This window comes from Protopterus annectens, chromosome 5.part0, assembly GCF_019279795.1.
Source record: "Protopterus annectens isolate FY-2018-M chromosome 5.part0, PAN1.0, whole genome shotgun sequence".
In the NCBI taxonomy this organism is placed as follows: Eukaryota; Metazoa; Chordata; order Ceratodontiformes; family Protopteridae; genus Protopterus; species Protopterus annectens.
The window spans coordinates 1007070682-1007082350 of record NC_056735.1 but is presented as its reverse complement, the minus strand read 5'-3'; positions in this window follow the sequence as shown (position 1 = coordinate 1007082350).

Below are 11669 nucleotides of genomic sequence, written 5' to 3'. Positions count from 1 at the left end.
CAGGGGGGCTTGCCCCCTGCATAAACGTGAGTACTGTTTTTTTTTTTTTTTAGTTTTTTAGCGTTTTTTTATTTTGTAAAAGTTCATTTTCCATGAAATGCACTTTCGCAAAAGTGAGTTTGATATAAATTTCAATGAAACGTGCTTTTGATGTATAAACATATATATATATATATATATATATATATATATATATATATATATATATTTTTTATATATGGGTTCCATTGGTTTGGTCAACAGGGTCTTTGGTCGACCTCTGTTCATTCAACAGCATTTGGTCAACTATATACATAGTTGATGGGTATGTGAGATCAACATCCACAGGTATGGGAATATTCCTTTTTCCCCAGGGATTGTGCAGTCTCAGAGTTACCATGTTTAATTAGTGTGTGTGTGTGGGGGTGCAGTCTCCCACATGGGAATGCTGTTTATGTTTTCTTTTTTCTTTGAAGTAATACTTGCATGTACTGAGAAGTAAACTTTGGTGCTTGAGTTTCTGTTTTCTACGTAGAGTTATTTACCTTCAGGATGTCAACATTCATATTAGTTGACCAACTTTCTACTGATGTTATGATTGCTTATAGTGCACATATGCTTTGAACATTAATTTTACACTGCCTTCAGATTAGAGGCCAACAGTCTTCTAAATGGATATTGACCGCAAGACTGTGACAGACAAAAACTATAAACGTCTGTATTTGGTTTGTGAGTATTAAAGACCATATGCCAATTCCCTTTTGAAAGGTAATAATACAGTTATCTAGTAATTATAATAAGGCACACAGACAAGCAAACACAAAATGCACTTTTGATTACAGTTCATCCATTAATAATTTAAAGGTAACTCAGTGCTGAATCTGACCTCAACACTTTGGCTGCTTCAGGCAATGAAGCTTGAGCCATGTCATTTTACATTTGAAAATCAAATTATGGAGAAATATGTATGCTTTTGTTTACCTCTGATATAATCTTCAGTAGAATAAATACATATTCTGGACATGAGCAACATTCTAATACCTTTATCAGAAGATGACTACTGAGTATAAAATAACCTTGCATTCTAGCAGTTTCTAATGAATGTGTAGGCCTATTGATGTCGTCGATAAGTACAGGATTATAACTTTCAAACAGTTCAAAATGTTCTAATACACTTCTTGGAAAAAAGTCTGCATCTTCAGTTACACACTTCAGTGAAGATGTGATTTTAAGTGTTTGGGAAATGACACAGCTGTAGATGATCACAACAGAGCTCGCTTCTTTATACAAGTAGCAATTTGTCCATAGGTAGTCAGTAAGCATGCAGACTAAGAAACCGCAAAGAGATTAGCCCAATTTCCCCCAAAGCACTGACTGTTTAAATGATATGCTCAACATCAGATAGTAGACAAATTGAGGCTGGCAAATGACAGGAAGCACTTCATTAGCACCTTATAGCTAGAATCTACTGAACTGCCTGGCAAACATTTCCATTTTTCTTTTTCCACATCACTCAGAAGTAAATAAATAATATTTGCACTTATGTTATAAAAGCAATATATATGTATATTTATGTGTGCGTGTGTGTGTGTGTGTGTGTGTGTGTGTGTGTGTGTGTGTGTGTGTGTGTGTGTGTCTGTCTGTTTGTATATGATTTTGTGCATTACATACTCACACCCTTGAGATAAACTTAGTTTGCATAGGTTTCATTTTGTGTATTACATGTTATTTGTCTTTTCGGCTTTTTTCTGGTAAGGGGTCACCATAGTGGAACTCCGGTCCACTAATGATTGGCAGTAGATTTTTACAAAACATCGAGGTGCCAGCTTGTTGCCCATTCTTCAACAAAGGCACGCCCATTTACGCATGCATGTCTTTCGAACGCTACCCAGCCACGGGGAGGACATGCAGACTCCACACAGAAGACACTCCCAAGCCACGTCGAGAATCAAACGGGAGAATCTCTTGCTGTGAGGTAACAATGCTACCACCGTACTATTGCGGCTATCATTTTGTGTATTACATACACCCTTGAAAAGAACTTAAAATGTGTAGGCTTATATTGAAACTGATCTAAAGATGTAAACCAAAGACCGGGAAGGAACCGGACCACAAAACTTGAAAGCTTTCATTCATTTAATAAAACACCACAAACTTCATCAGAATAAATACAAAAACTTGAAGCCACCCTTTAAATACTTGTCATGTGCAAGAAATCATCCAATGATAAAATGCTTCAAATAAATTATTTAAATAGCCACTGACCTGGAAACAGTTGCACATACCGTTGTTGGCGGCAATATAATTATGACATAGGGATTATATATGAAAGGCACAATAATGTGGCAAGGTTGTTGCACTGTGTATTGTGCAAACACTACAATATACAAGTAGCTGAGAAGCAATGGAAACATGAACCATAAAACATTATTGACAAAGGTGATCTCCAGGATTCAGCAAGCTCTGCACAGTGTGCAGTAGTAGTGCTAGAGTTGCTGCAAGCAATATGACCGACGTGCAATCCAAGAATGAGCTCCTGGGACATGCATGAGTGCTCATGCACTATTCCTGTACAGACACAGCCTCTGTATGCTAATTACCTCATTTGCTGGTGAAAACCATGCAAATGAGGTGAATTAGTGATCCAGGAAGCAGGCAGGCATCTGTGCAGGAATAGTGTAGACTGCAGAAATGCATTCAGCCAGTAGCTGAATACATTTCTGCAAACTACAAAATGGAGGCAGGACAGCTCATAAAGAAACATGTATTATAGGGTTTAGGAATGTCAATGGCCAAATATATGGCAATAGGCATGAAAAATAGTTTCAAATATATAAAAAAATAACCTTTTTTGGGCCGATTAAGTGTAGGGCAGCGGTGAGCAAACTAGATCGGCCTGAAAATAAGAAAAAAAGCTGGAAATAAGCCTATAAACCAAAATCATCATTTTGCCATAATAGTCAATGGCATGAATAACACAACAAGACCATGCAATAGTGGTTGTTAAGGGGGAAGGCTGATTGTCACTTTTGTAACCATGCATTAGCAGTCAGTTCTATGCAAATGAGGGGAATGATACTGAATCACAGATGTCCTAGCTTCACCCAACCATGTAGGTACAATAACACTATGGTCTAAGTTTAAGAGCTAGATGACCTCATGAGGGGGAGTGTTATGACTGCTGTATGCTTATTGGAGCACAGTGTCTCATGTTTGCCCTTAGCTAAGCACAGCTAAGGAAGGGTGTGTGTCTGTGTGTCTGAGGCTGCCTAGCAGTGCTTATACTGCTTACATGGGTATGTGTGCTGCATACCGGGTTTTAAACAAACAAAAAAAAACCCAGGAAATAGCAGCTCCGTTCACATCTGAGCACTGGATATGTGTGATGCGCCTCAGGGCTTAAACAGGGAAGCAATGGAAAGGGAATCAGCATTGGGAAGGTAAACAAGGTGATCTAGCATAGCTGGCATGTAAAATGTATCAGAATCAGCCAATTACACAGGCAGCAGCACTACTATAAACTATGCAAACACCTTTCATTCTGTTTTTTCTCATAAACTCTACACCACCGATGTACACAAACTGGGAAATTTTACCTAACAAAACCAATAAAATGAAAGAGGCAGCTGTCGCTCTCATAAATCAAAATGTGGAAGAGGCTGAGGGTGGTGAGTATGAGAATGCTGATGACCAACCCACAGTGAGGAGAAGGAGAAGAGTGTACAGACCCAGGGTAACCTACCAGGGGCTACATGAGCTGGAGATAGTGGAGTGCTATAGGGTGGAAAGGGACCTCCTACAGTAAATTGTTGAGCTGTGCCAGCCACGCTTCACAAACAAAACCAACAGAGGGGAACTCATCCCAGTGGATACCAAGGTATGTGTAGGCTTAAGGATACTAGCCACAGGTATCTTCCAAAAGCGAACTGGGGATATCATGGGGATCTCACAGGCATCAGCATCCAGGGTACTCCACCAGTTCCTGGATGCCATGTCAGCACATGCCGGTGAGCACATATATTTCCACAGCTCCCGTGAGGCGTTGACCAGCAATATGCATCTCTTCCACCAAATAGCAGAATATCCTGAGTAGTGGGTGCTATAGACTGTATGCACATACACATCAAAGAACCACCAGGTTAGTGGGGGAGGTTCTACATCAACCGCAATGGCTTCCCCTCCATCAACTGTTAGGATGTGTTTGATGCCCAGGGCATTATAATAAATGTGTGTGCTGGCAGCCCTGGAAGATATCTTGACACCCACATCTGGCATATGATGCAGCTGTACCAGAGATTTGCCAGTGGGGACATCCCATATGGCCAACTAGTTGAGAATGCTGGTCACGCACTGGAGACATGGCTGATGACACCCCTCAGAAATGCACACACACCTGAACAAGAACTCCATAATGAGGCACATGCACAAACCAGAATCATAACTGAGCATGTGTTTGGGATGCTCAAGTCACTGTTCCGGTGCCTGAACATATCCAGTGGAGCCTTGCAGTACTCTCCATATACAATGTCCACAAATTTTCATTGTATGTGCCATGCTACACAATATGATCCTGTGGAAACAGTTGCAGCAGGAAAAGCACAGGGCAGGGCCACACAACCTGCCACCATTGCCAAGGCCAGCACAGGCACAGAGTGACTCAGAGGACAAACAACCTGAGCCTGCTCCTGTATGCAGAAGGAGGCGTGCCCAGTATGCCCAGGCTTTGGCAAAGAGGCAACGCATAGCATATACAGTGACACGGTAGGAACACAGAGAATGACACCTCTCTCTGATGTGCACATACAGTAAAAGAAATGCCAAACATGTGCAAGAATATGTAGGCTACAGACCACAATACTGGACACAGCTTCATTCATCTTGTATTCCCCAGGAAATTACTGTGAGCAAATATGTATATCTGTCAGTAGCTGATGACATAATACATCACAGTGTAAAACAGTACATATGTCTGAATATCTCTGCTAACACCAAAGCCATGTAGCACAAGCAGCACAGACACAATTAGTTACAGTATCCCACTGTCCTTTGCCCATTGTGACTTTATATTGTCAACCTATCTACAGATATCCTGCAGAAACAGGTTGCTAGCTGTAGGTGTAGAACACAAATGTCTGCACTCGAGTACAACCTACCTGAGATGGCTTCACACATTTAATACAGAAGGTCATACTGGGCATGCTCCCATAGTTAGAGAAACCAAGCCTGTGTCTGACAACAAAATACAGAAGGATCATAGTGGGCATACTCCCACACTTACAGAAATGAAGCCCATGTTTGACAACAACAGTGGACTATACATATCTGTCAGTCACAGATTTCAGTGCACACACACACCTCATTGCAAAGCATTCATGCTTTGCACACACATCAGATAGGAATACACACATATATCCAAGGACAACACACTATAATAGGTCAAACATATACAAACAGAGATGTGGGGAAGAGAGAGATATACAGTGACAAAGAGCTTCCCATCATGAGGCCTGTCCCACACACCACACATCCAATTGGCCAATATCACATGATGTGCTGATGTCTATCACTGTAGACATTTGCTTCTGGTAGCCCTCAGCACTATAGTATCTGTGGTGCTTGTGATAACTGTGTAACATGACAGTACAAGTCATTATTCATCTAGAAGTCATATACCCAGTCCTGTCAAATGTAAAGTTGTGTGTGACTGAGTGTTGTGTGTGTGTTTCCAGAGGATTGGTGTAAGGCCCATTCACACACATTGCACTCCCAATTGCTATAGTTTAGCAAGCCTGCTTATGTTAGTCACCTTGAATTACCCCTTTGGAAAAAAATAATACCTATAAGCTCTGTGGCACATTCAGTAACTGCGTAATGCTATAGCATGACATGCTAATTAGGTAAGAGTTCTAGTCTAAGACATGACAACTGTGAAACTGTATGTGTTTGTTTGTGTGTGTAGGGATCAGTGATTTTGAGGCCATTCACAGACACTACACCTTCCATTGCCTTACTTTAGCAAGCCTGCTGATGTCATTCACTTTGAAATACATCTTTGGAGAAGGGAGAGCTTTACAAGCTCTGTGGCATGTGTGATAACTGTGTAATGCTATAGTGTAACATACTAGTTAGGTAGGAGCTCTAATCCCAGACATGCCAATGGTGAAACTCTGTGTGTAGGGAGCAATGATTTTGAGGCCATACACAGTCGCTACACTTTCCATTGCCCTACTTTAGCAAGCCTGCTGATTTCATTCACCTTGAAATACTCCTTTGGAGAAGAGCTAATGCTATAAGCTCCATGGTGCATATGATAACTGCGTACTGCTGTAGTGTAACATACTAGTCAGATAGGAGTTCTAATCCCAGACATGGCAACTGTGAATGGTTTTGAGGCCATTCACAGTCACTACACCTTCCATTGCCCTACTTTAGCAAGCCTGCTGATGTCATTTACCTTGAAATATACCTTTGGACAAAGGCTAACTCTGTAAGCTCTGTGGTGTATGAGATAACTGTGCACTGCTATAGTATAACATACTGGTTAGATAGGAGTTCTAATCCCAGACATAGCAACTGTGAAACTGTGTGTTTGTGTGTGTAGGGATCAATGATTTTGAGGCCATTCACAGTCACTACACCACCCATTGCCCTACTTTAGCAAGTCTGCTGATGTCATTCACCTTGAAGTACCTCTTTGGACAAGATTCAGCCCTATAAGCTCCATGGTGCATGCAATAACTGCATAATGCTACAGTGTGATGTACTAAGTAGGTAGGAGTTCTAATTCCAGACATGGCAACTGTGAAACTTTGTGTGTAGACAGCAATGATTTTGAGGCCATTCACAGTCACTACACCTCCCATTATACTACTTTAGCAAGCCTGCTGATGTCATTCACCTTGAAATACCTCTTTGGAGAAGGTTTAACCCACTAAGCTTTGTGGCATGTGCAATAACTGTGTAATGTTAGTGTTATTTATTAGTTAGGTAGGAGTTCTAATCCTGGACATGGCAACTTTGAAATTCTGTGTGTAGAGTAATGATTTTGAGGCCATTCACAGTCACTACACCTCCACTTGCCCTACTTTAGCAAGCTTGCTGATGTCATCTACCTTGAAATCAACCTTTGGAGAACAACTAGTCTTATAAGCGTCATGGTGCATGCCATAAATGCGGAGCAATGAAGTAGCAGTAACTACACAGTTTTGGGTTTGAATATCATCAGTGGCAAGTATTTGTGTGTATACCCCAATGATTTTGGCCCCATTTACAGTCAATGCACATCTCAGAGCCTGACTTTAGCAGTCCTGCAGATATCATCCACCTTACAAGTATCTGTTGCGAAGCCTAAACCATGTCAGGTCAGTGGTGGATGTGATAAATGAGTAACATAATGGTCCGTAAAGGTTCTTAATTAGAGGTTTGAACCTCACCCCTGGCAAATGTAAATGCATGATTAGGGTAAAATTATTTTTGGGATATATCACCCACTACATCACCCAATACCAGTATTTACAAGGGCTGGTGGTGTTCCTCACCTTAGAAGTACCTGGGGACAACATCAATCCAATAAGCTCCATGGCACATGCGATAAACATGGTTCACTGTAGTAATAGTACATAGTTAGGTAGAGGTTTGAATCTCAGTACTGGTGTGCATGTGTGTCTGTCATCATTATCCTGTGTGGAGGTTGCTGCAATTATTATATTGAGGACCTACTATATGTCACAATGTCCACCTTACAAGGACAGATGTCAAGTAGCAGAGAGGCTGGTGTAGACAATCCATAGCCTTACATGTGACATTATGGATCGGTGAACAATATAGGCAACCCTTGTATTACTCAGAGAACACTTTCCACCCATGTCTCATACACAAACACACTTGGCTAGGCAAAAACGACTATAATGGTAGTTCTCTGCATATTTCCCACAGATAGTAACCACCGTGTGATTGCAGAGGACTACATGCCTGTTGACAACAACACTGCCACTGACATCAGAATGTACTGCGATGTGTAACATCTCCTGACTGAGTGTGTGTTATCCAGCAAGTAAAAGGACATGTCACCCTGTTCCATCCCTACAATAGGCAAATAAATGCTTACAGTGGTCCGTTGCTATGTTCCCCACTGGACACCTGCAACAACTGTAGAATCTGCAAATGTAACCTACAAAAAGAATACCATGCCTTATACACACTAACTCTACTGAACACCTGTATCATGCTGTCATTGTAGGTGCAGGCATGACCTCAGTTCCATAGCCAGGTCTCACCAAATGAAGTCAGGAATGCCACATCAGATGATAACAATCTGCCCACACAACATGCCCCATAGACCTCAAGTACATTTCCGCACAGCACAGAACATGCATGTGGGACATGTGCATAACCCAGACACTGTCCATGTTATGGAATATAGATCACATACATGGCAAGGATTGCAGAGCACTGGCCACCCACAATAGTAACCCAGATGAGTGGATGGTGAATACAATACTCACCTGTTGAGCTAATCCAGGGACTACACCCCTGAACCACACTGGAGACCATTGTCATGTGGCCTGATGCCAAGGTACTCCCTTTGCTTAACCATGTGCACCCTTCAGGTGCAGTCAACTACTACACACTTCTGAAGCAATGAACCCATGCATCTCAGTACTGACAAGTGTGTGTGTGTGTGTGTGTGTGTGTGTGTGTGTGTGTGTGTGTGTGTGTGTGTGTGTGTGTGTGTGTAGATTAATGATTTTGAAGCCATTCTCACTCACTACATGTCCCATTTCCCTACTGTAGCATGCCTGCTGATGTCAGTCACCTTGAAATAACCCTTTGGCTGTGTGTCAGCCTGATAAGCTCTGTGGGGCTTGTGATACCTGCGTCATACTGTAGTGTAGCAAGCTACCTGAGGTAGGTGTTCTAATCCTGACCCTGCCGACTGTAATTATGTGTGTGATTCCCTGAAAGAGTGTGGGTGTGTCTTTCTTAACACCTGCTTTTGTGGACAGTCACATGTACTACACTTCCCTTATCCTTCCTTTATCACTGTTGCTGATGTCGCTCACCTTCAAAGACATCTTTGGAAAATTCTCACATATGTAAACTCCATGGCGCATGCAATAACTACATAACATAGTAATAGCAGTACATAGTTAAGTAGGGGTTGAAACTCAGCACTGGTAAGTTTGTGTGTTATCAGTGTCCTGTTGGGGTGATTGTGTAATGACAGGTCCACTGCAGTGTGCATTTTGCCACATCATTATATTGAGGAGCTACATGTCCCATTGTCAACATTACAAGGCCAACATTTTCCAAACATTGTAGAGATTGTTGTAAACAATCCTCAGGCATAAATGTCTACAGTCATGTGCAATTACCATGTGACAGTATGGATTAGTACACAATATAGGCAACCATTGTAATGCCCAGATACCACTCTCCACCCATGGATCATACACAAACACGCTTGGTTCTTACTCTCCCCCTCCCTTCCTTTCTTACTTTGTCTCTGTCCCTTTCACTCCCTCTCTGGTGGATATGAAAAAGTACAGCTGCTTTACTTAGGCAGCAGCTTGAGTTTTGTAAGTGATGCTCATGATCAGCTGATGGCCTATGCACGAATTGCAGTCCTCCACTTACTAATTGCATGTGGAACAGCTGTGGTATCATTCCTATAGCCAATTGCATGGAAACACACTCCTATAACTAAGCACTTAATGTGGGTGTTGGTTCTTTTCCTTCACTGTGAGCAGGACTTCATGTGGGTGCTTGACAAACAACATCACAGAGGGTAGTTGGATATACCTCTTACAACATGCAATGTGGAGACAGGCCAACAAATAGGAAGGGGATGTTCCAGACATGGGGACAGAATGTAAGTATTGCTCTTCTACATTTGAAGTAATGTTGGTGTAACGGGGTTTGTGTGGATATGGCTGTTCTACATGATTTAATATCTGGCATGACAGTGTTATGTGGTTGAGGAAACTCTCACCTGTAGAGCTATCTGCAGATTGGCCAGAGTTTGGTCTTACATGGGTTGTGTTAGTCACATATTTCCTATCTTTAGAAATGCAGTAGCATACTCTGATGATTGCAGTCAGTACATGGTGACATCCATGTGAGCTACTGACTTCATATCCCTCAGAAGACATATGTTACAACAAACCCTGTTACACCAGTAAATGTATGAGTTTATCACAGCAGCATGTCAATATTGGCCCAGTGTGTGTGCCTCCAACCTCAAGTCTGTCAACCTTTGTACATATGTCATGCAGTAAGAGGTGCATATGTTCAGTACATCATTATTTACTGACATCATACCTAATAACAAGCCAGTGAGATATCAGACTGTTAGACATGTTATGTATAGTAGGCCTTATATTTGAGGACAAAACCTGGACATTCTGTTGTAGTGTGTAGAGTAGTGAGGTCTGTGTCTTATGGTGATTGTTGACAGAGTGTGTATTATGAATATGTACCTTGGCCTGTGTACAGACTGTGGTAGATGTCATTGTTATTGGTCCTGTTCTATCTGATATTGCATGCTGCTCCAGTTTATGGTACCCTATCAGCATACATGTTTGTAGTGCCAGATCGACACATGTCCCATACCACAGGCAGGCATCTGAATACACTGTGTATTGACCCAGTATATGTAGGGTTAGTGTGTGAGTGGCACATATGAAGATGGTGTTGTTCACACAGTCCATATACTGTAATATTAATTAGGCTTACCATATGTGACTGTGTCTGTGTTCAGATTGGTTGTCGTATGCACTTTCACACTGGTATATGTTACTCCATGCTGTTACATGCCTGTAGAGCCTGCTATATTTGCAAGTACACGTGTATCCCCCCATAAGAAAGATAGGCCAGTGTTGTGGCAGTCTGTCTGTAGTTTGCACAGTGCTTTGTGATATGCCATTCAGCTCAGTGTATTTACCTAGTGTGATGTTATGTCCAGATATTTGTCAGATGTGCTGTTGCCAGGCCACCATAACTGTGGTGTATTTCTGACAAAGCAGTGGGATGCTGTATGTCATTAACGAGTGGGTAGTATGTGGGCTTCTGACTTCTGCTCCTCTGGTTAATATGTGTCTGGACAGAGAGGAGTGTGTGAATGCATAAACTGTGTGAGCTTATCTGTTCCAGTATTTTTGTGATATCCCCATTTACATGGCTGTAAACATCCACTTTGTCAGGCTTGGTCCACACGTCTTGCACTAAGGAGTTCTTTGTATACCTCTGGACTGATCAGAGTGTGTCAGACTGTCCACATTTATTTGTCATATCTCAGCTGTATTCCACAGGATCATTACTGTGATTTGTGTGATACTGCACTATGATGATCTTATGATGTCTGTCAGTAACTGATGGCATACATATCAGTAGCAGATGTGACTTCCTACACAAAATTTCTGTTAAGACAACCCCTGTTACTGTAGCAATATTCTACATCTATACCTGCAATAATTACATGACATCTCCTTGCACTAAAAGGTTGTGACTTTTGGTGCTGAGGTATGATTCCACTATGTTTTATATATATATATATATATATATATATATATATATATATATATATATATATATATATATATATATATATATATATATATATATATGATAAAACTGCATTGTTGGTGCTGCGGTAGAGTTGTCGCCTCACAGTAAGACGTTGTCCTGTTCGA